This window comes from Salvelinus alpinus, chromosome 13 (assembly GCF_045679555.1).
Source record: "Salvelinus alpinus chromosome 13, SLU_Salpinus.1, whole genome shotgun sequence".
NCBI lineage: Eukaryota > Metazoa > Chordata > Actinopteri > Salmoniformes > Salmonidae > Salvelinus > Salvelinus alpinus.
Genome location: NC_092098.1, coordinates 25,288,328 through 25,310,390, shown reverse-complemented (window position 1 = coordinate 25,310,390; position 22,063 = coordinate 25,288,328). Strand labels below are relative to the sequence as shown.

Genomic DNA, 22,063 nt, shown 5'->3' with positions numbered 1-22,063 from the left:
TCACCTATGGAGGGGTGATGCAAAACAGCTCCAGGCGTTCCATGATTTTCTTAACTCCTGTTCTGAACATTTGAGATTTACTATGGAATCTGATACACGTCAAATCAGTTTTCTTGATCTTCTGATCTTGTGTGAGGATAATGTTCTATACACTGATCTGTACAGGAAACCCACTGATCGTAACAGTTTGTTGAGGGCTGACTAAATGACTACTGACCCGTAGCACTCACTTCTGTAGCCATGAAGTGTTTTGAAAGGCTGGTCATGGCTCACATCAACACCATTATCCCAGAAAACCTAGACCCACTCCAATCTGCATACGGCCACAACAGATCCACAGATGATGCAATCTCTATTGCACTTCACACTGCCCCACTCACACCTGGACAAAAGGAACACCTATATGAGAATGCTATTCATTGACTACAGCTCAGCGTTCAACACCATAGTGTCCTCAAAGCTCATCACTAAGCCAAGGTCCCTGGGACTAAACAACTCCCTCTGCAACTGGATCCTGGACTTCCTGATGGGCCGCCCCCAGGTGGTAAGTGTAGGTAACACATCCGCCACGCTGATCCTCAACACAGTGGCCCCTCAGGGGTGCATACTCATTCCCTTCCTGTACTCCCTGTTCACTCATGACTGCACGGCCTGGCATGACTCCAACACCATCGTTAAGTTTGCCGATGACACAACAGTGGTAGGCCTGATCACAGACAACAACGAGACAGCCTATAGAGAGGAGGTCAGATACCTGACCGTGTGGTCCAAGGACAACAACCTCCCTCAACGTGATCAAGACAAAGGAGATGATTGTGGACTTCAGGAAAAGGAGGACCGAGCACGCCCCCATTCTCATCAACAGGGCTGTAGTGGAGCAGGTTGAGAGCTTCAAGTTTCATGGCGTCCACATCACCAACAAACTAACATGGTCCAAGCACACCAAGACAGTCATTTTTTTATATATTTTTTACATTTCACCTTTATTTAACCAGGTAGGCAAGTTGAGAACAAGTTCTCATTTACAATTGCGACCTGGCCAAGATAAAGCAAAGCAGTTTGACACATACAACAACACAGAGTTATACATTGAGTAAAACAAACATATAGTCAATAATACAGTAGAAAAATAAGTCTATATACAATGTGAGCAAATGAGGTGAGATAAGGGAGGTAAAGGCAAGAAAAAGGCCATGGTGGCGAAGTAAATACAATATAGCAAGTAAAACACTGGAATGGTAGAAGAATGTGCAAAGTAGAGATAGAAATAATGGGGTGCAAAGGAGCAAAATAAATAAATACAGTAGGGGGAGAGGTAGTTGTTTGGGCTAAATTATAGATGGGCTATGTACAGGTGCAGTAATCTGTGAGCTGCTCTGACAGCTGGTGCTTAAAGCTAGTGAGGGAGATAAGTGTTTCCAGTTTCAGAGATTTTTGTAGTTCATTCCAGTCATTGGCAGCAGAGAACTGGAAGGAGAGGAGGCCAAAGGAGGAATTGGCTTTGGGGGTAACCAGAGAGATATACCTGCTGGAGCGCGTGCTACAGGTGGGTGCTGCTATGGTGACCAGCGAGCTGAGATAAGGGGGGAAGAGGGCACGGCAAAACCTATTCCCCCTCGGGAGACTGAAAAGATTTGGCATGGGTCCTCAGATCCTCAAAAGATTTTACAGCTGCACCATCGAGAGCATCCTGACGGGTTGCATCCCTGCCTGGTATGGCAACTGCTCAGCCTCCGACCGCAAGGCACTACAGAGGGTAATACGTATGGCCCAGTACATCACCGGGGCCAAGCTTCCTGCCATCCAGGACCTCTATACCAGGCGGTGTCAGAGGAAAGCCCTAAAAATGGTCAGACTCCAGCCACCCTAGTCATAGACTGCTTTCTCTCTCAGTCACCTGTTGTATTCGGCACATGTGACAAAGAAAATTTGATTTGATTTGAAGTAACGCGGCAAGTATATAGTAGATGCGGCAAATATTAGCCTGAACTTTTGTAGGCTTTGTGAATGGTATTCAATGGGCAAAAACCTCATGAAAGGCATCTGGGAGAAATACATTTATCCACAAACATTAATATAATTGTTTATATATCTTATATAACTGTGTTTTCATGAATTTGATGATTTAATCGTCAAGCCCATTCAAAACAATTGGGGAATTGAACACGGAAATATGACGTAGGAACGCGTCACTTGCATAGCATATAGTAAGTGATGAAACTGAATGAAACGTTTATTTATTTGTGTTATACATTATCACATTAGCGCAATATGTTTGTGTGAAACATTTAAAATACTTAACACTTTTAGCAATTGTGAATCATTGACTGCAACAGAATTACAACAGGAGCTCAACGTGTTGACATCCCAAGTGAGTAAAGTGAACTGAGCAGGGAATGGATTTAGTTTGTGGTTACACAGGCAGCCCATTTCTCTCACCTCAGAGGCGACTGCACTTTTGCATTTTTTATCAGCAAGTGTTTTGAGCATTCCTCTCCTGTCGCACACTATTAAGAAAACAAATACCTTGTTCCCCAAACCTAATCTGGGCTCTGAGGCTGCGGGAAAAGACGCCATATGACATCACTGAGTACTATACATTACCACAACATTAATACAACGTCTACCCACGCATTCTGCATTTTCCCCAATTCATATATTTCAATGTGGAGAATAGGACAATTGACTGCTTTATGCAGTAATATTTTACTTAACATATTACTAGGGGCTCCAAACAAGATCATTCTAGCTCTATTGTCCTTGTAATAAATACTTGAGTCCACAATCTCTTGTGTGTCTTAGCCAGTGGGAGTTTCTTATTTGTTCTGTAATGTGTTGGGTTAGGATATGGTTAGCAGTCACCATATGTTCCAATGGCCATGGCTCTTTGTTAGGGCCTACTGTAGTATCTTTGTCAGGCCTTTGCATCTTTGTCAAACCCTAGCATATTTGTCAAGCCCTAGCATCTTAACTACTGTCTGGAGCTGATCCACCCAGGTGGGGAGAGAGCACCCCAGGGCCTCCCTCGCTCCTGGGCCCTTTGACAGGGGACTCAGAGGGATCCAGGGACTCAGAGGGATCCACTGAAGACCCCATGGAGGATTGCAGCTGCGCTGAGCATCCATGGAGCCAACCAACATCCCATGTGACCGACAGTGTAATAACCCAGCCGGTTAGCGCTCTTCCCCAGAGGGTTGGCTCAAGCTAAACGGAGAGAGAGAAGGAGGGATAAAGAGAGTGAAGAGAAGACAGAGGGAGAGAGTGAATAGGGGGAGAGAGAGTGTAAAAAGAGAGTAAAAGAGAGTGATTTGAAGGCCACAGTGGAGCAGACCTCTTGTCTCTTCTCATCTCTGGGCCTGGAGAGATAGGCCTGGTTTGGGTGACTGGGGCCTTATTACTCTCTCTAAGTGCACTGTGTCATCTGAATGCAGGGGAGCTGTTCTCTCCTCACTTCTGGCCTGTTGAACCACAGCCTACAGCAGCTCCAGCTCAGCACTGGGTCCAGAGAGGTCTCCCCTGTGTTAATGAGTGGTAGTGTCACGCCCTGACCATAGTAAGCTGTTTATCTCTGTGTTGGTTGGGGCGTGATAGTGACTAGGGTGGGTCATCTAGGTTTTTGTATGTCTATGTTGGCCTGATATGGTTCCCAATCAGAGACAGCTGTTTATCGTTGTCTCTGATTGGGGATCATATTTAGGTAGCCATTTTCCCCATTGTTAGTTGTGGGATCTTGTCTATGTTCAGTTGTCTGTCTGCACTATTTGTATAGCTTCACGTTTCGTTCGTTGATTTTGTTGTTTTTGTTCAGTGTTTCATTCATTAAAAGAGAATGTACGCATACTACGCTGCGCCTTGGTCTCACTCATACGACGATCGTGACAGGTGGCTTCATCGACCATATTGCCCCTGGTGCTATCCATGTCGCTAGTACAAAGCAGTTTTTAATTGCCCTGTAGCTGGTGTTAAATGGGATTTGATATTTAACTATGTTAAAGAAGATACATTTTTAATGTCTGTTTGATTTTGATTCATTTGGCTAACTCTGAAGTTATCTCAGTTGCCCTCGACATTTAATATTCCTCTTCTAACCTTACTGAATGTTTCTAACCATGAGCCTGTCATACTGAGCTCTGAGGTAAAAGGAAATCTCCTTTCTCACTGACAGAGCGTAGTCAAAGCCCAGGTCTTATCCTCTGAAGGCTCATGAGATAAGATGTGGGAGCAGGCAGCAAGCTCAGGCACCAGGGAAGGTGTCTAGAGGAGAGGTATTTCTCTCCATCTGGTTGAGGCAGGCTACATCATCCCTGGGGCCTACTGCTAGGTCTGCTGGGCTGCTAAGTCTGCTAGGTAACTGACATCTAAACCTCTAGATTCGATGTCTGTGCCCCCGCCCCATAAAAATCTGTCTGTTTAAGCTAGATACAGTGGGGAGAACAAGTATTTGATACACTGCTGATTTTGCAGATTTTCCTACTTACAAAGCATGTAGAGGTCTGTAATTTTTATCATAGGTACACTTCAACTGTGAGAGACGGAATCTAAAACAAAAATCCAGAAAATCACATTGTATGATTTTTAAGTAATTAATTTGCATTTTATTGCATGACATAAGTATTTGATACATCAGAAAAGCAGAACTTAATATTTGGTACAGAATCCTTTGTTTGCAATTACAGAGATCATACGTTTCCTGTAGTTCTTGACCAGGTTTGCACACACTGCAGCAGGGATTTTGGCCCACTCCTCCATACAGACCTTCTCCAGATCCTTCAGGTTTCGGGGCTGTCGCTGGGCAATACGGACTTTCAGCTCCCTCCAAAGATTTTCTATTGGGTTCAGGTCTGGAGACTGGCTAGGCCACTCCAGGACCTTGAGATACTTCTTACGGAGCCACTCCTTAGTTGCCCTGGCTGTGTGTTTCGGGTCGTTGTCATGCTGGAAGACCCAGCCACGACCCATCATCAATGCTCTTACTGAGGGAAGGAGGTTGTTGGCTAAGATCTCGCAATACATGGCCCCATCCATCCTCCCCTCAATACGGTGCAGTCTTCCTGTCCCCTTTGCAGAAAAGCATCCCCAAAGAATGATGTTTCCACCTCCATGCTTCACGGTTGGGATGGTGTTCTTGGGGTTGTACTCATCCTTCTTCTTCCTCCAAACACGGCGAGTGGAGTTTAGACCAAAAAGCTCTATTTTTGAATCATCAGACCACATGACCTTCTCCAATTCCTCCTCTGGATCATCCAGATGGTCATTGGCAAACTTCAGACGGGCCTGGACATGCGCCTGCTTGAGCAGGGGGACCTTGTGTGCGCTGCAGGATTTTAATCCATGACGGCGTAGTGTGTTACTAATGGTTTTCTTTGAGACTGTGGTCCCAGCTCTCTTCAGGTCATTGACCAGGTCCTGCCGTGTAGTTCTGGGCTGATCCCTCACCTTCCTCATGATCATTGATGCCCCACGAGGTGAGATCTTGCATGGAGCCCCAGACCGAGGGTGATTGACCATCATCTTGAACTTCTTCTATTTTCTTCTATTTTCTAATAATTGCGCCAACAGTTGTTGCCTTCTCACCAAGCTGCTTGCCTATTGTCCTGTAGCCCATCCCCGCCTTGTGCAGGTCTACAATTTTATCCTTGATGTCCTTACACAGCTCTCTGGTCTTGGCCATTGTGGAGAGGTTGGAGTCTGTTTGATTGAGTGTGTGGACAGGTGTCTTTTATACAGGTAACGAGTTCAAACAGGTGCAGTTAATACAGGTAATGAGTGGAGAACAGGAGGGCTTCTTAAAGAAAAACTAACAGGTCTGTGAGAGCCGGAATTCTTACTGGTTGGTAGGTGATCAAATACTTATGTCATGCAATAAAATGCAAATGAATTACTTAAAAATCATACAATGTGATTTTCTGGATTTTTGTTTTAGATTCCGTCTCTCACAGTTGAAGTGTACCTATGATAAAAATTACAGACCTCTACATGCTTTGTAAGTAGGAAAACCTGCAAAATCGGCAGTGTATCAAATACTTGTTCTCCCCACTGTATATCTATTTTTGCATGGGCTGTGTCTCAATCCATCGCATCTGCCGATGTCGGCCATCTGCATCTGCGGTGAAAGGTTGCAGAGCTACAGCGATGTTTGTCACACCATGAGACGAAAATTGGAATTCTCACGAAAATGTTTTTTTTTGCCCTCAGAACAGCCTCAATTCGTCAGGGCATGGACTCTACAAGGTGTCGAAAGCAATCCACAGGGATTCTGCCCATGTTGACTCCAATGGTTCCCACAGTTGTGTCAAGTTGGCTGGATGTTCTCTGGGTGGTGGACCATTCTTGATACCAGTGGCGATTTTAGTTTTAGATGCATGCCAGCAAAGCCACAACACAATACTAAACAATACATGAATTGCACTATAATGGTGACAAACGGTGCCTACAAACTGTTAGGTCCTACATAAAGCTGTCCCAACAGCAGAGCTTTCTGTTCAGCACCATGGAGTGAATCCTTACCACCACTACAGCTGGCTATCAGCGGAGCCTTGTCTGGCAGCGAAACAGTTCATTCAGCCTCATTTACTGCCTTTTTTAAAAACATAGCTGATACGGTTTAGTTGCTTAAACAAATGTGGTTTCTACTGGCAATTGAGATGTACAAACTATGGCATAGGGGAAGGATGAGCAGATAAGAGGCAATCCATAATCAGTAATTTCAATTAAGACATTAATGAGCGAGCTAAGACAGACGTAGTTAATATAACTATTTGTTCAGCACTTTTGAAATGTACAGCGACAGAATTCAGAACATGGGCCGTTCTTACAGCATTCTCCATGTACACCAAGTCAGAACCGTAGGATAAATAAAGGGGGCATATAAGCAGACAATGAAAGCTCTTACAATATTAAATTATGACATTTCTCTAAAACAGGCTTTAGGCTACATGTGCACCACCAAGTCAGAACAGTAGTTATGGGGGGAAAGGGACCAAAGGCACATGAGGCACATGGGCTACTAATATCTTACTTCACAACATACACTTAGCATTACTTTCTTAGCTACAGTATACATATCTCCCTGGCATATTACATAATTTATGCAGCAGCTTACAATACATTTTTGGACTCACCTTGTTGCGCTGTGTTCACTTGAATAGGAAGGTGGCGCGGCGGTCCTTCTTGTGTGCAAATTTTGTCATCAAACTTTGTCATCAAAGTCTGGCATTCTCTGGATTAATGGTGCTTTTAGGACAACTAGGAACTCGGAAAAAAACAAGGTTGAATCCTGACGTCAGTGATCTTCAGGTCGGAGCTCTAGAAAGAGGCCTGAGTTCCCGACTTGGAATTCCGATTTGGCTGACCGTTCAAAATTTATTTTCCCAGTCAGAACTAGTTTTTTCCATGTTCCCAGTCGTCTTGACCTTGGCCATTACCTTGGCCATGCTGTAAATCCAGCATGATTTACAGCATGGCCAAGGTATTCAACCTTTTTTGGTCAATGTGAATGTGCGTGTGAATGTTTATCATTTTAAGACTTGGAAAAGAGACCCTTAAACTCAGACTTGGACCGCATACCCTCTCCACCGAATAGCAATACTGATTACTTTGAAACGCTTGCACTTAGCCACTCATTGTTGAATTTGCGATTTTTTAACTTGTTGTGTAATGTTTATGTTTATGTCCACAACTACTGTGATTATTATTATTGGACCATGCTGGTTATTTATGAACATTTGAACATCTTGGCCATGTTCTGTTATAATCTCCACCCGGCACAGCCAGAAGAGGACTGGCCACCCCTCATAGCCTGGTACCTCTCTAGGTTTCTTCCTAGGTTTTAGCCTTTCTAGGGAGTTTTTCCTAGCCACCGTGCTTCTACACCTGCATTGCTTGCTGTTTGGGGTTTTAGGCTGGGTTTCTGTACAGCACTTTTAGATATCAGCTGATGTACGAAGGGCTATATAAATAAATGTGATTTGATGATTCATGGCTAATGGCCGATGACCACCGATACATTTTATCTATAATTTATCTTCATTTGACAAGGATTAAAAATAATTTGCAAATAGATTGTCGACTTGATTCATGATGGTGATTGGTTTGCTAGGTAACATTTTGAAAGTATGATGTTGACATGATCAGTCCAATCAAAGCTACGATAGATACGTGATTTGGCGTCATTTTATCTGTGGCCAATGACCTTGAGCCTTCTTGGATAGGGACTTCTAATGTAAATCTATAGCAGCACTATGCCCCACCTGCCCTGAATGACGGGTCGCCACTGATTGATACACAAGAAGCTGTTGAGCGTGAAAAACCCAGCAGTGTTGCAGTTCTTGACACAAACCGTTGCGCCTGGCACTTACTACCATACCCCCTTCAAAGGCACTTTTGTCTTGCCCATTCACCCTCTGAATGGCACACATGCACAATCCATGTCTCAATGCTTTAAAATCCTTCTTTAACCTGTCTCCTCTCCTTCATCTACACTGATTGTGGATTGACATCAATAAGAGATCATAGCTTTCACCTGGATTCACCTGGTCAATCTATGTCATGGAAAGAGCAGGTGTTCCTAATATTTTGTACATTCAGTGTATATTGAAGTCAGTGGCGGCTAGTGGGAGGAGATATAGGACAGCTCATTGTAATAGCTGGAACGAAATCAATGAACATGCTCTGATGGCGACAGTGAATGTAAGAAAAATAAAAACATTTATTCTATTTTGCATATGGTTTAATCCCAACTTCTACATCGCTTAGCAGTAACATCGGAAACGGTGAAGTCGGCACGCGAAACCCCCACGACTGCATCACAGTAAGTAATAAGAGAATGTGAAACTTGGTTGTCAGTAATTAATATACAAGACATGCACTGATTTATTTTATTCACATTGAAACGGGGGAAGCTGTGTTGCAGCCCGTGCACCGGGTGAGTATGCGCCCTCCACCCAGGGATAAAGTGCGTGAGGCTCCAAAATCAGCAGGTGCCAGGAGTGAGGGGGAAGGTTTGGCCCCTGATATCGAGGGTCCATCCGTCCACGTCTGCGTCCGTTACCAAGCGTCGCAGACCCGCAGGTGCCAGGAGTGAGGGGCAATGTTTGGCCACAGGTGTCGAGGGTCTGTCCACGTCTACAGTTCACTTGTTGACCGCCTCAGTCCTGCAAACCCAGAACGAGTTGAACACATAGTTGGGCAGATTGTGACTGAACTCAGAAGAATACGCAAGGTTTTGAGTCATTTACATAGTGCAATTGTTGAACGTTTTCCACAGCGTAAATAAAAAAAACTATGCTTTGCAAATTGTCTGGCATTTTGTTTCTTATCAATCTCTGTATGAGCTGCTGCGTCACTGCATCAGCCGGGGAAGGTCCTGGGTTAGGAGGCTCTTGGGGGTCCATTCTAATCTCTGCATCCATTTCAATACCATGCCTCAGGGCTATGTTGTGGAGATCAACCACATGACAGTAATGCATGTCACCTTTGATTGGGGAGGGAAACCATTCATTCTTAAACAGGCTAACATTTTACATTTAGGTTTTAAATTGCATACCCCAGTGTTCTTGTCAAACACACGTGCACTACTAATGGGCACTACAGTTACTGAGAACGACCCTAAATCTGAGAACGACCCTAAATCGATAGGAATCAGCTGATTCCATTTGTTTACACTAGCATTGCTACAAAATGAACAAGATTCAAGGGGACATCTCACTAACCGTAGGGCCAAATTAAACTTTTCAGCTATTTGGCCAGAACCTTTGGGTGTGTAATTTCAATAAATGCTAAATAAAATAAAACTTTGGTATGTTGCTTTAAGTTGACCCATTTTAAAACTAAATGTAAGTTTTGTAGCGGAGTTTTCCACCTGATGCATGAAGGCAACGCCACCTGCCCTTCAGCAGTCCGATGGTGCGCTCCACAACCGACCTTGTTCTACACTGCGCCAAATTGTAGTGCATTTCCTCTGCTGATCGGCAAAGGGAGTGAGAAGCCACGTTCTCAGTGGATAGCCCCGGTCACCTAATAGGGTAAAACTGTTGGTACATTATTTTGCACGGTTAGGCTATTATATACAACAAAATAACTCACCTAGAAGCCACCTGCCTCCACTCTCACCAGGTTCTAGATGCAGGCCTACTCTGCGGTGGCGCAGAATGAATGAGTCATGCGTAGACCCTGGCCACTCGGAGCATACATTGAGTAGTTGCGTACGGGCATCGCAAATCTGAATATTCAATGAATGGAAATTCCTCATGTTATGATATACATGTTCATCTGCAGACGGTGCGCGTAAGGCAATATTCGTGCAGTCAACTGCACCTATGACCTCTGGGAAATTAAATGAGCGGACAAACTCTGCTTTGACGTGCGCCTGTTCATCGGCTGTAAATGGGAAACTAATGTATCTCATGGACAATACGTGTAGAATCGCCTCGATCACTTGTGGCAGGATGTGGCTGAATGATGGCTGTGATATACCCGACCTGTCACTCATTTCCCTCTGGAATGTCCCAGTAGCGAGTAATCTCCGAGTGGCCAGTACTTGGACAGATACGGGTATGGCATGATTACAGCGTGTTTTCCTTTCCAGATTAGGGGCTAAATCCGCGCACAAATCTAACAGAACATTTCTTGGGAGACAATAGCAATTTATAAGCCGTGGATCATCATGCGCAAAAATTCATTCCGATCGCTGAAAACTCTCTCCCTTCTAAAATCACGGTTTTCAATGTCTTCCAATAACGCAAGAACAGCCATGGTTACTTTTTTCTAATTTGACAGACTATTTATAGAACATCGCATCCTGTTTTTAATTCAAAACACCTTGAGTCTGGTAATTAATTCCTCACACCTTTAATTGATACTTCCTAACAAGTTGTTCATAAAGCTAATGCTAAGTTCACCACAGGCTTGGACGCATATGCGTCCCAAACGGCAATACCCCTACATAACCAGCAGGAAAATCACTTACGTCAAGTCTAGACTTTGCGTAGAGATAAGATCATTTACACGTCAAAGTAAGGTTTTATAAATAACTACTTATACGTGGTTTTCTGCATAAGTCATACTTAAATTCATCGTAAGTCCGTTTTATAAATGAGGCCCCAGGGCTCATTGATTAGTTCATGCTCAGCACATATTCCTCTCTGCTCCAGTTAGCCACTTTAAAGACTGTTGGTAGAGATTTTTCTAAAACCTTTTTGGCTAAATATCTATTGAATGTGTGAACACCAAGCGTGAGTGTTATCTCATAAGCAGTTAATGTCATGGTAACTGTCTCTGCTGTGTGTTTGTGTGTTGTTGTGTTTGTGTCAGTGTCTGTGGGACTTAGTGAGACAATAATTACTGTAATGCAACCTTAAGAGCTCTTTTATATGTAACGTTTAACGTTCCCAGCATGCCACCAATCGCACAAGGGCACCCTGGGATTCGAATATCAGTCTGCTGGAAATACAACCTTAAGTACAATGATCTTTTCATGATGTTTTGACAAAACAGCTTCAGAGAGAAATGAGCTGTAACTAAAGGAGAGGAGAACGCTACAGATCTTTACTTTGCAGCAGCCAGATACATTATTTACTCTCATCCTTGTCCCGTCCATTTAGGACTAGAGGGAAGGAGCACTAATCATCTTAGGTCCAGTTAGAACTAAATTATGGCACTCACTGTACTACAGTGAGTGTACTACACTGTACTACAGACTCTCCTCTCTCCGTCTGTTCATCCGTCTGAGACCGACTAGTGTTCTTATATCCAGTAGTTCCTCCCGACTGTATGTAATAAAACCTAAGATTACCTGGGGTACCAATGTAAGAAATAACACGTAAAAAAACAAAATACTGCATAGTTTCCTAGGAACGCGAAGCGAGGCGGCCATCTCTGTCGGCGCCGGAAGTAGATATGTTTATGGTGTGTTTAAGGACATATTCAATCAATCCTTATCCCAGTCTGCTGTTCCCACATGCTTCAAGAGGGCCACCATTGTTCCTGTTCCCAAGAAAGCTAAGGTAACTGAGCTAAATGACTACCGCCCCGTAGGACTCACTTCCGTCATCATGAAGTGCTTTGAGAGACTAGTCAAGGACCATATCACCTCCACCCTACCTGACACCCTAGACCCACTCCAATTTGCTTACCGCCCCAATAGGTCCACAGACGACGCAATTGCAACCACACTGCACACTGCCCTAACCCATCTGGACAAGAGGAATACCTATGTGAGAATGCTGTTCATCGACTACAGCTCAGCATTTAACACCATAGTACCCTCCAAACTCGTCATCAAGCTCGAGACCCTGGGTCTCGACCCCACCCTGTGCAACTGGGTACTGGACTTCCTGACGGGCCGCCCCCAGGTGGTGAGGGTAGGTAACATCTCCACCCCGCTGATCCTCAACACTGGGGCCCCACAAGAGTGCGTTCTGAGCCCTCTCCTGTACTCCCTGTTCACCCACGACTGCGTGGCCATGCACGCCTCCAACTCCATCATCAAGTTTACAGACGACACTACAGTAGTAGGCTTGATTACCAACAATGAAGAGACAGCCTACAGGGAGGAGGTGAGGGCCCTCGGAGTGTGGTGTCAGGAAAATAACCTCACACTCACACCCCGCTATCATCCAGAAGGCGAGGTCAGTACAGGTGCATCAAAGCAGGGACCGAGAGACTGAAAAACAGCTTCTATCTCAAGGCCATCAGACTGTTAAACAGCCATCACTAACATTGAGTGGCTGCTGCCAACATACTGACTCAACTCCAGCCACTTTAATAATGGAAAAATTGATGTAAAAAATGTATCACTAGCCACTTTAAACAATGCCACTTAATATAATATTTGCATACCCTACATTACTCATCTCATATGTATATACTGTACTCTATACCATCTACTGCATCTTGCCTATGCCGTTCTGTACCATCACTCATTCATATATTTTTATGTACGTATTCTTCGTCCCTTTACACTTGTGTGTACTGTATAAGGTAGTTGTTGTGAAATTGTTAGGTTAGATTACTCGTTGGTTATTACTGCATTGTCGGAACTAGAAGCACAAGCATTTCGCTACACTCGCATTAACATCTGCTAACCATGTGTATGTGACAAATACAATTTGATTTGATTTGATTTGTTGTCCTTGATGTAAGATGAGATGTTCCATCATGAGTGACAGAAGCCTCCACAACAACACAGGGGTCTGCCGCAACTGCATCTGGGGCAATCACTGGCTCGGTTTGTGTGTCAGTCCGTGTCCATCTGAGCTCCACTCCAGTCCACTTGCACAGGTCATAGAGGTCTGGCCAGTCAGACCAGACTCCAAAGCCCGCAGCATGATTGTCCAGTTTTCCATTGGCCTACCTTCTGAAGCCCAGGAAGTTGTCCTCAGGGTCCGTGGCCAGTGGGACCTTCCTCCTCCTTAAGTCCAGAAGGAGGTGAGACAGTCTGGTAGCAGTGTAAATCCACTCGACGTTCGGGACACCCAAACCACCCTCTTTGGCTCAGGAAGATAACGTCACGTGTGGTGTGTGTGGTTAAGCAGAGCCACTTTCTCACTACTTGAACAGTTTTGTTATTCATTTCCCTCAGAACCTTCGGTGGGATATGCACATTGGCAAACAGGTGTTGAATCTTTGCTAGCGCCACCTCTCTCACAGCCTCTAGCTTCATGACCACAGGCAGAGGGGAAATGTCAATCATATCAAGCCTGGTTGAATACTAATGGACAAGCTCCTCACCAGCAACATTAAACTTATGTCCAAGATGGCTGTATGTTTCGTGATGAGAGTACACTCTGATTGGTTTATTCTTTAGTGTAAATGTTGGGGGCTTATCAATTAAAAAAGTAATCTGTGCGAGAGAGCATGTCTTTGATAACATGCTTCTCTATGGAGGAGATCTGAACATCATCAGCATACCGCTGTACTGGGTTCGGTGACCGTACAACGGCTGGTGCACACTGGCATAGCCATTTCAGCTACTGGTTGATGGCTAGGATGAAGTAAAAAGCACTCCATGGGCATCCTGTTTTTATCCCAACCCTTAGTGGGAGCGGTTCAGTTAGCTGCTTCCCACAGATAACTTGGAGAAAAGAGCCTCCGTACACATCGGATAGAATGTCCACATGAGGCTGAGTTGTATTTCCTCAAGGGCATTGATCATTACAAAAGTGTGTAAAAATGTGATTAACAAGTCACATAATAAGTTGCATGGACATGATTTTTGCATGACTTCCTCGTCTCTGGAACCCACACATACTAAACTCAGCAAAAAAAGAAATGTCCCTTTTTCAGGACACTGTCTTTCAAAGATAATTTGTAAAAATCCAAATAACTACACAGATCTTCATTGTAAAGGGTTTAAAAATGTTTTCCCATGCTTATTCAATGAACCATAAACAATTAATGAACATGCACCTGTGGAATGGTCATTAAGACACTAACAGCTTACAGACGGTAGGCAATTAAGGTCACAGTTATGAATACTTAGGACACTAAAGAGGCCTTTCTACTGACTCTGAAAAAACCCAAAAGAAAGATGCCCAGGGCTCTTGCTCATCTGTGTGAACATGCCTTAGGCATGCTGCAAGGAGGCATGAGGACTGCAGATGTGGCCAGGGCAATAAATTGCAATGTCTGTACTGTGAGACGACTAAGACAGCGCTACAGGGAGACAGGACGGACAGGTGATCGTCGTTGCAGTGGCAGACTACGTGTAACAACACCTGCACAGGATCGGTACCTCCGAGCATCACACCTGCGGGACAGGTACAGGATGGCAACAACAACTGCCTGAGTTACACCAGGAATGCACAATCCCTCCATCAGTGCTCAGACTGTCCGCAATAGGTTGAGAGAGGCTGGACTGAGGGCTTGTAGGCCTGTTGTAAGGCAGGTCCTCACCAGATATCACCGGCAACAACATCACCTATGGGCACAAACCCACCATCGCTGGACCAGACAGGACTGGCAAAAAGTGCTCTTCACTAATGAATCGCGGTTTTGTCTCACCAGGGGTGATGGTCGGATTTCCAGTTTATCGTCGAAGGAATGAGCGTTACACCGAGGTCTGTACTCTGTAGCAGGATCGATTTGGATGTGGAGGGCCCATCATGGTCTGGGGCGGTGTGTCACAGCATCGTCGGACTGAGCTTGTTGTCATTGCAGGCAATCTCAACGCTGTGCATAACAGGGAAGACATCCTCCTCCCTCATGTGGTACCCTTCCTGCAGGCTCATCCTGACCTGGCCCTCCAGCATGACAATGCCATCAGCCATACTGCACGTTCTGTGCATGATTTCCTGCAAGAGAAGAATGTCAGTGTTCTGCCATGGCCAGCGAAGAGCCCGGAACTCAATCTCATTGAGCACGTCTAGGACCTGTTGGATCGGAGGGTGAGGGCTAGGGCCATTCCCCCCAGAAATGTTCGGGAACTTGCAGGTGCCTTGGTAGAAGAGTGGGGTAACATCTCACAGCAAGAACTGGCAAATCTGGTGCAGTCCATGGGGAGGAGATGCACTGCAGTACTTAATGCAGCTGGTGGCCACACCAGATACTGACTGTTACTGTTACTTTTGATTTTGACCCCCCCTATGTTCAGGGACACATTATTCAATTTCTGTTAGTCACATGTCTGTGGAACTTGTTCAGTTTATGTCTCAGTTGTTGAATCTTGTTATGTTCATGCAAATATTAACACATGTTAAGTTTGCTGAAAATAAACGCAGTTGACAGTGAGAGGACGTTTCTTGTTTTGCTGAGTTTATTATTTGTAAAGTCCCTCAGTCGAGCAGTGCATTTTAAACACAGATTCATCCACAAAGACCAGGAAGGTTTGCAAATACCTCGCAAAGAAGGGCACCTATTGGTAGATGGGTAAAAAAAACAGGCATTGAATATGCCTTTGAGCAGGGTGAAGTTATTAATTACACTTTGGATGGTGTATCAATACACCCAGTCACTACAAAGAGACAGGCCTCCTTCCTAACTTACAGTTTTGACATAAATCGCCATGAAAATCTATGGCAAGACTTTAAAATTGCTGTCTAGCAATGATCAACTACCAACTGGACAGAGAATGAAGAATTTAAAAAATAATAATGTGTAAATATAGTACAATCCAGGTGTGCAAAGCTCTTAGAGATAGACTCACAGTTGTAATCGCTGCCAAAGGTGATTCTAGCATGTATTGACTCAGTCGTGTGGATATTTACAGTACCAATCAAAAGTTTGGACACACCTACTCATTCAAGGGTTTTTCTTATTTTTTAAACTATTTTATTCATTTTATAGAATAATAGTGAAGACATCACAACTATGAAATAACACATGGAATCATGTAGTAACCAAAAAAGTGTTAAACAAATCAAAATATATATTTTATTTCAGATTCTTCAAAGTAGCCACCCTTTGCCTTGATGACAGCTTTGCACACTCTTGGCATTCTCTCAACTAGCTTCACCTGGAATGCTTTTCCAACAGTCTTGAAGGAGTTCCCACATATGCTGAGCACTTGTTAGCTGCTTTTCCTTCACTCTGCAGTCCAACTCATCCCAAAACCATCTCAATTGGGTTGAGGTCGGGTGATTGTGGAGGCCAGGTCATCTGATGCAGCACTCCATCACTCTCCTTCTTGGTTAAATAGCCCTTACACAGCCTGGAGGTGTGTTGGGTCATTGTCCTGTTGAAAAACAAATGACAGTCCCACGAAACACAAACCAGATGGGATGGCGTATCGCTGCAGAATGCAGTCGTAGCCATGCTGGTTAAGTGTGCCTTGAATTCTAAATAAATCACAGACAGTGTCACCAGCAAATTACCCCCACACCATCACTCCTCCTCCATGCTTCACGGTGTGAACCACACATGTGGAGATCATCCATTCATACAGTGGCGGATTTAGGTATAGGAGACATGGGCAGTTTATTTGCACGATCAGTTTTCTATCACTCATTTGCACGTCACGTCAATGATATCATTTCACCGTGTGGGACTGTTGGTCAATTAACCTTGTCGGAGTGGGCACCCTGATTCTAGTTTGTGAGCTAGGCAGGCTACTGCCTGGGAAGGTCTCCCACTCAGAAGTACGAGATGGAAGGGGGCGGGGGTAGGTTGACCTCAGGTCTCCCCACTGGAAGCCCGAGGTAGGGGGAGCGGGGGAATCTATCAAATAGCACACCTGTAACTTTGTACAGTACTAATGCAATGTGTGAAATCGTTAAGAATAATATAAAGCCAGCCTCATGAAGTGAATGAATACTTTCTGAAGGCACTGGTACATCCTGAAACACACACACACACACACACACACACACACACACACACACACACACACACACACACACACACACACACACACACACACACACACACACACACACAGACACACAAAGCTTAACCATGAGCTAACACAAACCATAAGATAACATGTGTTGGTACTGTAGTGAATGCAGCACGTGCGTGCATGCATCTCCTCCCACGCGGAGGACAACCCTCTACCTCCACTGTGTTTTGCTCCTTCGTGGAACGGCTGCTGTGGCAACAGCAAGTGTATGTCTGTGTTAGCGCCGGGGGATGGATGACGTGATGGAGTATGCACTATGCAGGACGTGCTGTGATTGAGAATGTTCATCTGGCATTACTGTCCTGTCCTTGCCGGAGTCTACATCCAACACAGCATTAACCGTGTGTGTGTGTGAGAGAAGGAGAGAGTGAGAGAGAGTGAGAGAGAGTGAGAGAGAGTGTGTGAGAGAGTGTGTGAGAGAGTGTGTGAGAGAGTGTGTGAGAGAGCGTGTGAGAGAGCGAGTGTGTGAGAGAGAGTGAGAGAGAGTGTGTGAGAGAGTGTGTGAGAGAGCGTGTGAGAGAGAGAGAGAATGTTGCAGTTTCTTGCAATTCTACACATTTTGCCATGTCTTTGTGTTCTTTGATGGGACCCACGATCTGTATTGACCCCGTTCTGGCTCTGGATCCGGACCGCAGCCAGCCTATTGAGTATGGCAGCACTAGATCTTGAATGAATGGAGAAAGCAACTGCTCGTAGCTCATACTATAGAAGAAGAACTGAATGGAACAGTTGGTTGAGCTGCTAGCTGACAAAAGGGAAACTTACATTGTTGGGGTTCTTTGACTCTTTTCCCATGGCAGGTATTATTCTGAACCCTTGCTCCCAGTCTCCTCTTAGTATGCTAATTTAACCTGCCACAATGTAAAGTCTTGTAGCGTATCATCATTTCACATTGGTCGAGAGCCAACGTAGTGAAGAGCAGAGTAGTACAAAGAATGTGAGCACGGGGCGAGGAAACTCAGGGCTTGATTGATAAGCATGCCTCTGACCCTCTACAGGGCAGTCAGAAGAAGAGCTATGGTGCTGTTTGAAAGGCCTGCCTGGCTGGCTGGCTGGATGACTGGCTCTAGGGCCGGGAGACACTTGCTCTCAGCACACTTATTGCACACTGTGGACCCTGCCAGGTGCTTCATTCTGTGTAATACTGCAGGGCACCAGGGATCAGGCTCTCTAGGAGACTTGGTCAGCATGGCCAAGCTTTTGTATTACATCTAGCTCAGTTGGTGTAGTCAGACTCAAATGTACTCCGCTGGGTTACTTTAACATATATTCACACGTGTGTTTGATGATACAGATGAGGGATCATCAGATTGTTTTCATCACGTTTGAGATAATTTGTCATGCATTCATGCCATGCTTTAGAGCCTGGGCCTTCAGATATATGGTGTATTTTCTGTGCAGTAGCAAGCAGACTAGAGGCAGCGTAGAAGAAGTCTCTGATGGCTGCTTGTACGTACTGTAGCTGTAGAGACAAAGCACCACCACCTGCAGGCTCCAATGACAGGTTTCAGCAGCATCATGTCTCTAACCCCTCTCCTCAGCTCACCTCTGTGTCTTCACTCCGAGCTGTAAAACAATTTTCTAATCAAGGTTTAATTAGTGAAGGAAAGCTTTGCACTTCCCTCTCAACGATCGGCGGAGTCAAAATCAGAGCCGTTAAATTGTCATGCCTGCCTGCGGCGCCTGTAATGGGTAAAGTTAAGGGGGCTCAGGGTGGTGGTGATACAGCCAATGCACCAGCATATGTTAGTTTACTGGCCCTGGAAGGCAGCTCTGCTCTGCCTTGAATTCTCACTCAGAAAAACAATTACAGAAGGCACTGCAGGGGTTCTCATTCTCACTATCCATACCCATGTGGAATTGATCCCTATGCTTCTTTCAAACTGTTATTTCAATTGACTCAGTGGTGGACTGTTTTTATGGGCACCCAACCTAATCCAACAATGTATGTGCGTGAGTGTGTGAGACCGGTGAAGTGGGCTGTAGTCTGTAGTCTTTCTTTGGTTAAAGACCCAGATGAAACAATGTGACAGATACAGTTGCTCCGTGGCTGAGACTAATGCCCACTGAATGCCACTGCACTTTGTTAAATGCAAAGTAGCCTGACATTTAAGGAACTTGGACTGTATGTAATTGGAGCTGTGGCCTTCTGAAGCTCCTCTACTCCTCTCCTCCCCCTCTGTCAGGACAAAGCAATGAAACACCCTCCTTCTCCTTTCCACTCTCCCTCTCTTTCTTCCTCTCACCGACATGAAACACATCTTTCACGCAGCTCTCTGTCTACTGTATGAACAATAGTGTGCTGGGTCTGGGCTATTTGGTCACAGTTTTAAAAAGAGGTGAGGAAAGAAAGAAGTCATGGGGGACTTCACATTGAACATAAAGTACAGTCTCTGTAGTGTAAGTTGAAATACATTACAGGGCATTTTCCACACTCACTCTTTTATACTATACCAGTTTTTGCCAGTCAAGGTTAGTCTAAGAATTGACACGGTGACTCACAATGGCCTGTCCAACAGGATGGTAAAAGAGTCATACAATACCCTGTAGCTGTACTCATGGAACAACTGCATTGAGTGAACCCATTGCTCTCCTCTCGAAGGTTAACACCCTGAGGCCACTAGCCTTAGGGCTTCATTTAACTTGGCTCCCTTCAAGCCAACTCAATTTGTGACCTCCGAAGGGGGGGGGGGGGGGGGACTCTCAAAGACACTATAAAGGGTCGTAAAATGCCATAATATGCTTTTAAACAACATATTAATATCTGATATTGATTGTAAAATGGGCCTAGATTGGACTCCCTTTCGCGCTGTGGCAGGGAGAAAGGGCACAGGCCAGCAGAGGAGAAAGGGATATACTGCTTTAGTGAGAAAGGTGACATAACAGTGTATGTAACAGAATGGAACTGTCTTGGCCTGTTTGGTTCCCAGGTGTGCCTTGTAATTAAGGGCATGCCCAAGATATAAATGCTTGTCTGTTTCATTCATTCAGGGGATCCCCTTAGGAGTGTACAGGCTGGCGTGCCTTGGGAGGATGTGATCAGTGACCATGGTATAATCCAAATTCTACTGGAACCGAATCGTAAGAGTCTATGGCAAGAAGTGCCCCTCCACTGGCAGCTGTTCTCCTTCTCCCTTGGCACTCTTTCCTCAGTTTTATTTGATTGGTATGCATTTATTGTGTGTTGGCCAGCGATGATAGGAATGTAAGTATTATGTAATACCTTGACGTGCTTATGAGTACTTGTGCTGACGCTGAAACTGAGATGATATAACCATGTTGTGCTTGTTGTCAGCAGTGTGTCCCTGAAGCTCTAGGCACTGAAAATTACGTCTTTGAACGTACCTGAAATCTCTTATAGAAAATAAAATGTATTTTGGTATCATGACATCTGCCTGGTTATTCCCATGCTCCCCTCCTTTATGTAAAGAACCTGTTTTAGATTAGTCCAGGGGACCTCACCTCGCTTATAAAGAACAGGTGGCGTAGTATCGACTACACATCTTATTTATGGCTAATTCCCCCACGTTACAACATTGTTCTCTTCCCCCTGTCCGCAAGCCACCACCAGGCCATCTATCACTGCAGTAAAGATGTAGGAAGTGCCAAGAGAAAGAATCAAGGCCAAGGATGATGGTGATATCTACAGCAACTATTTCACAGGCCTTATAGGCCTCATCCATATGTCAGAACAGTAGTTACCTGGTATGGAAAGAATTTAGCTAAGATTGAGCGGCTAAATACAGTTTGTAATACGTATTTTTTGGTACGGTTCATTATGTATTCATATACTTAGTTGTACTACGGCCTACTGTATCCATTCACATGTGCAGCAACTAGTCCCAGCAGCAGTTTCTGTATCACTATCAATGGTCCTTGTAACCAGATTGCTTCTCTGCTCAAGTGTCATCCCTAGACTCAAGCGGCGTGGTATGTAGAAGGTTTCCATCACTGACTTGACCTTATCAGCAGACATTAATAATTTCTCAGCCTGTACATGTGGTGCAGAGACCTCCTGCCCACTTGACTGTGCTAATGCTTTATGAAAGCACAGAGAAAATACACCCAGAGTAATTTGATCTGACTTTGTCTCTGCAAAAAGTTCATTAAAGCCTATGACACCACCATCTCCTTCTCTTTCTAATATCCCTCCATCAGCACCTCTAACCTATCCACCCACTCTCCACCCCACTATCCCCCCTCAGGTCTAGTGAAACCTACATAATTACAGTAATAAAGACTTAAAATACACTTACTTTCTTTTTTCAGAGCTGAAAGACGCAAGAACATCCAAAATTGACGAGAGCGGCATTTTCTGAACTAAACTGACCAAGATGCACCTCCAACAACAACACATAAAACCACACATAATTCTGCTAAAAAACAATTACAATTTCTCTCAACCAGTGGCATATGGACTTTTTAGGTGAGCGCTGATGGCGCCCTGTGATAAGCAATGCCCACTTTGTCAAAGGCCGGGGCGCAAAATATGTTGCTTGGCCATTCTCAGCGCGTCTCTCCAGGGTGCTGTTGGAGAGACGAATCGCTGCAGTGGTCCACCAATGTTCTTTCATGTAGCAGATATAGGATATGGTAGAAAGAGTATGTGGCCTTTTCTGTAGCTTACAGGCTGGAGATAAAATGAATTACAATGTAATGAGACGGACACTTTCAACATCATGCAGGTTTCTCTGATCAAATAGCCTAACATTATGGAATGGACAATCACAA

The 22,063-nt window shown here is 44.7% G+C and overlaps 1 long non-coding RNA gene across 1 annotated transcript; it reads right to left on the bottom strand.

The window, feature by feature from the left end:
- Positions 1-8,837: 8,837 nt before the first annotated feature.
- LOC139536680 (uncharacterized) lies at positions 8,838-10,778 on the bottom strand. The gene is made up of 2 exons (XR_011667381.1): positions 10,084-10,778; positions 8,838-9,152 (listed from the first exon to the last, which is right to left on the bottom strand). It is a non-coding gene; the product is annotated as an uncharacterized lncRNA (long non-coding RNA).
- Between the last annotated feature and the right edge of the window lie 11,285 nt (positions 10,779-22,063).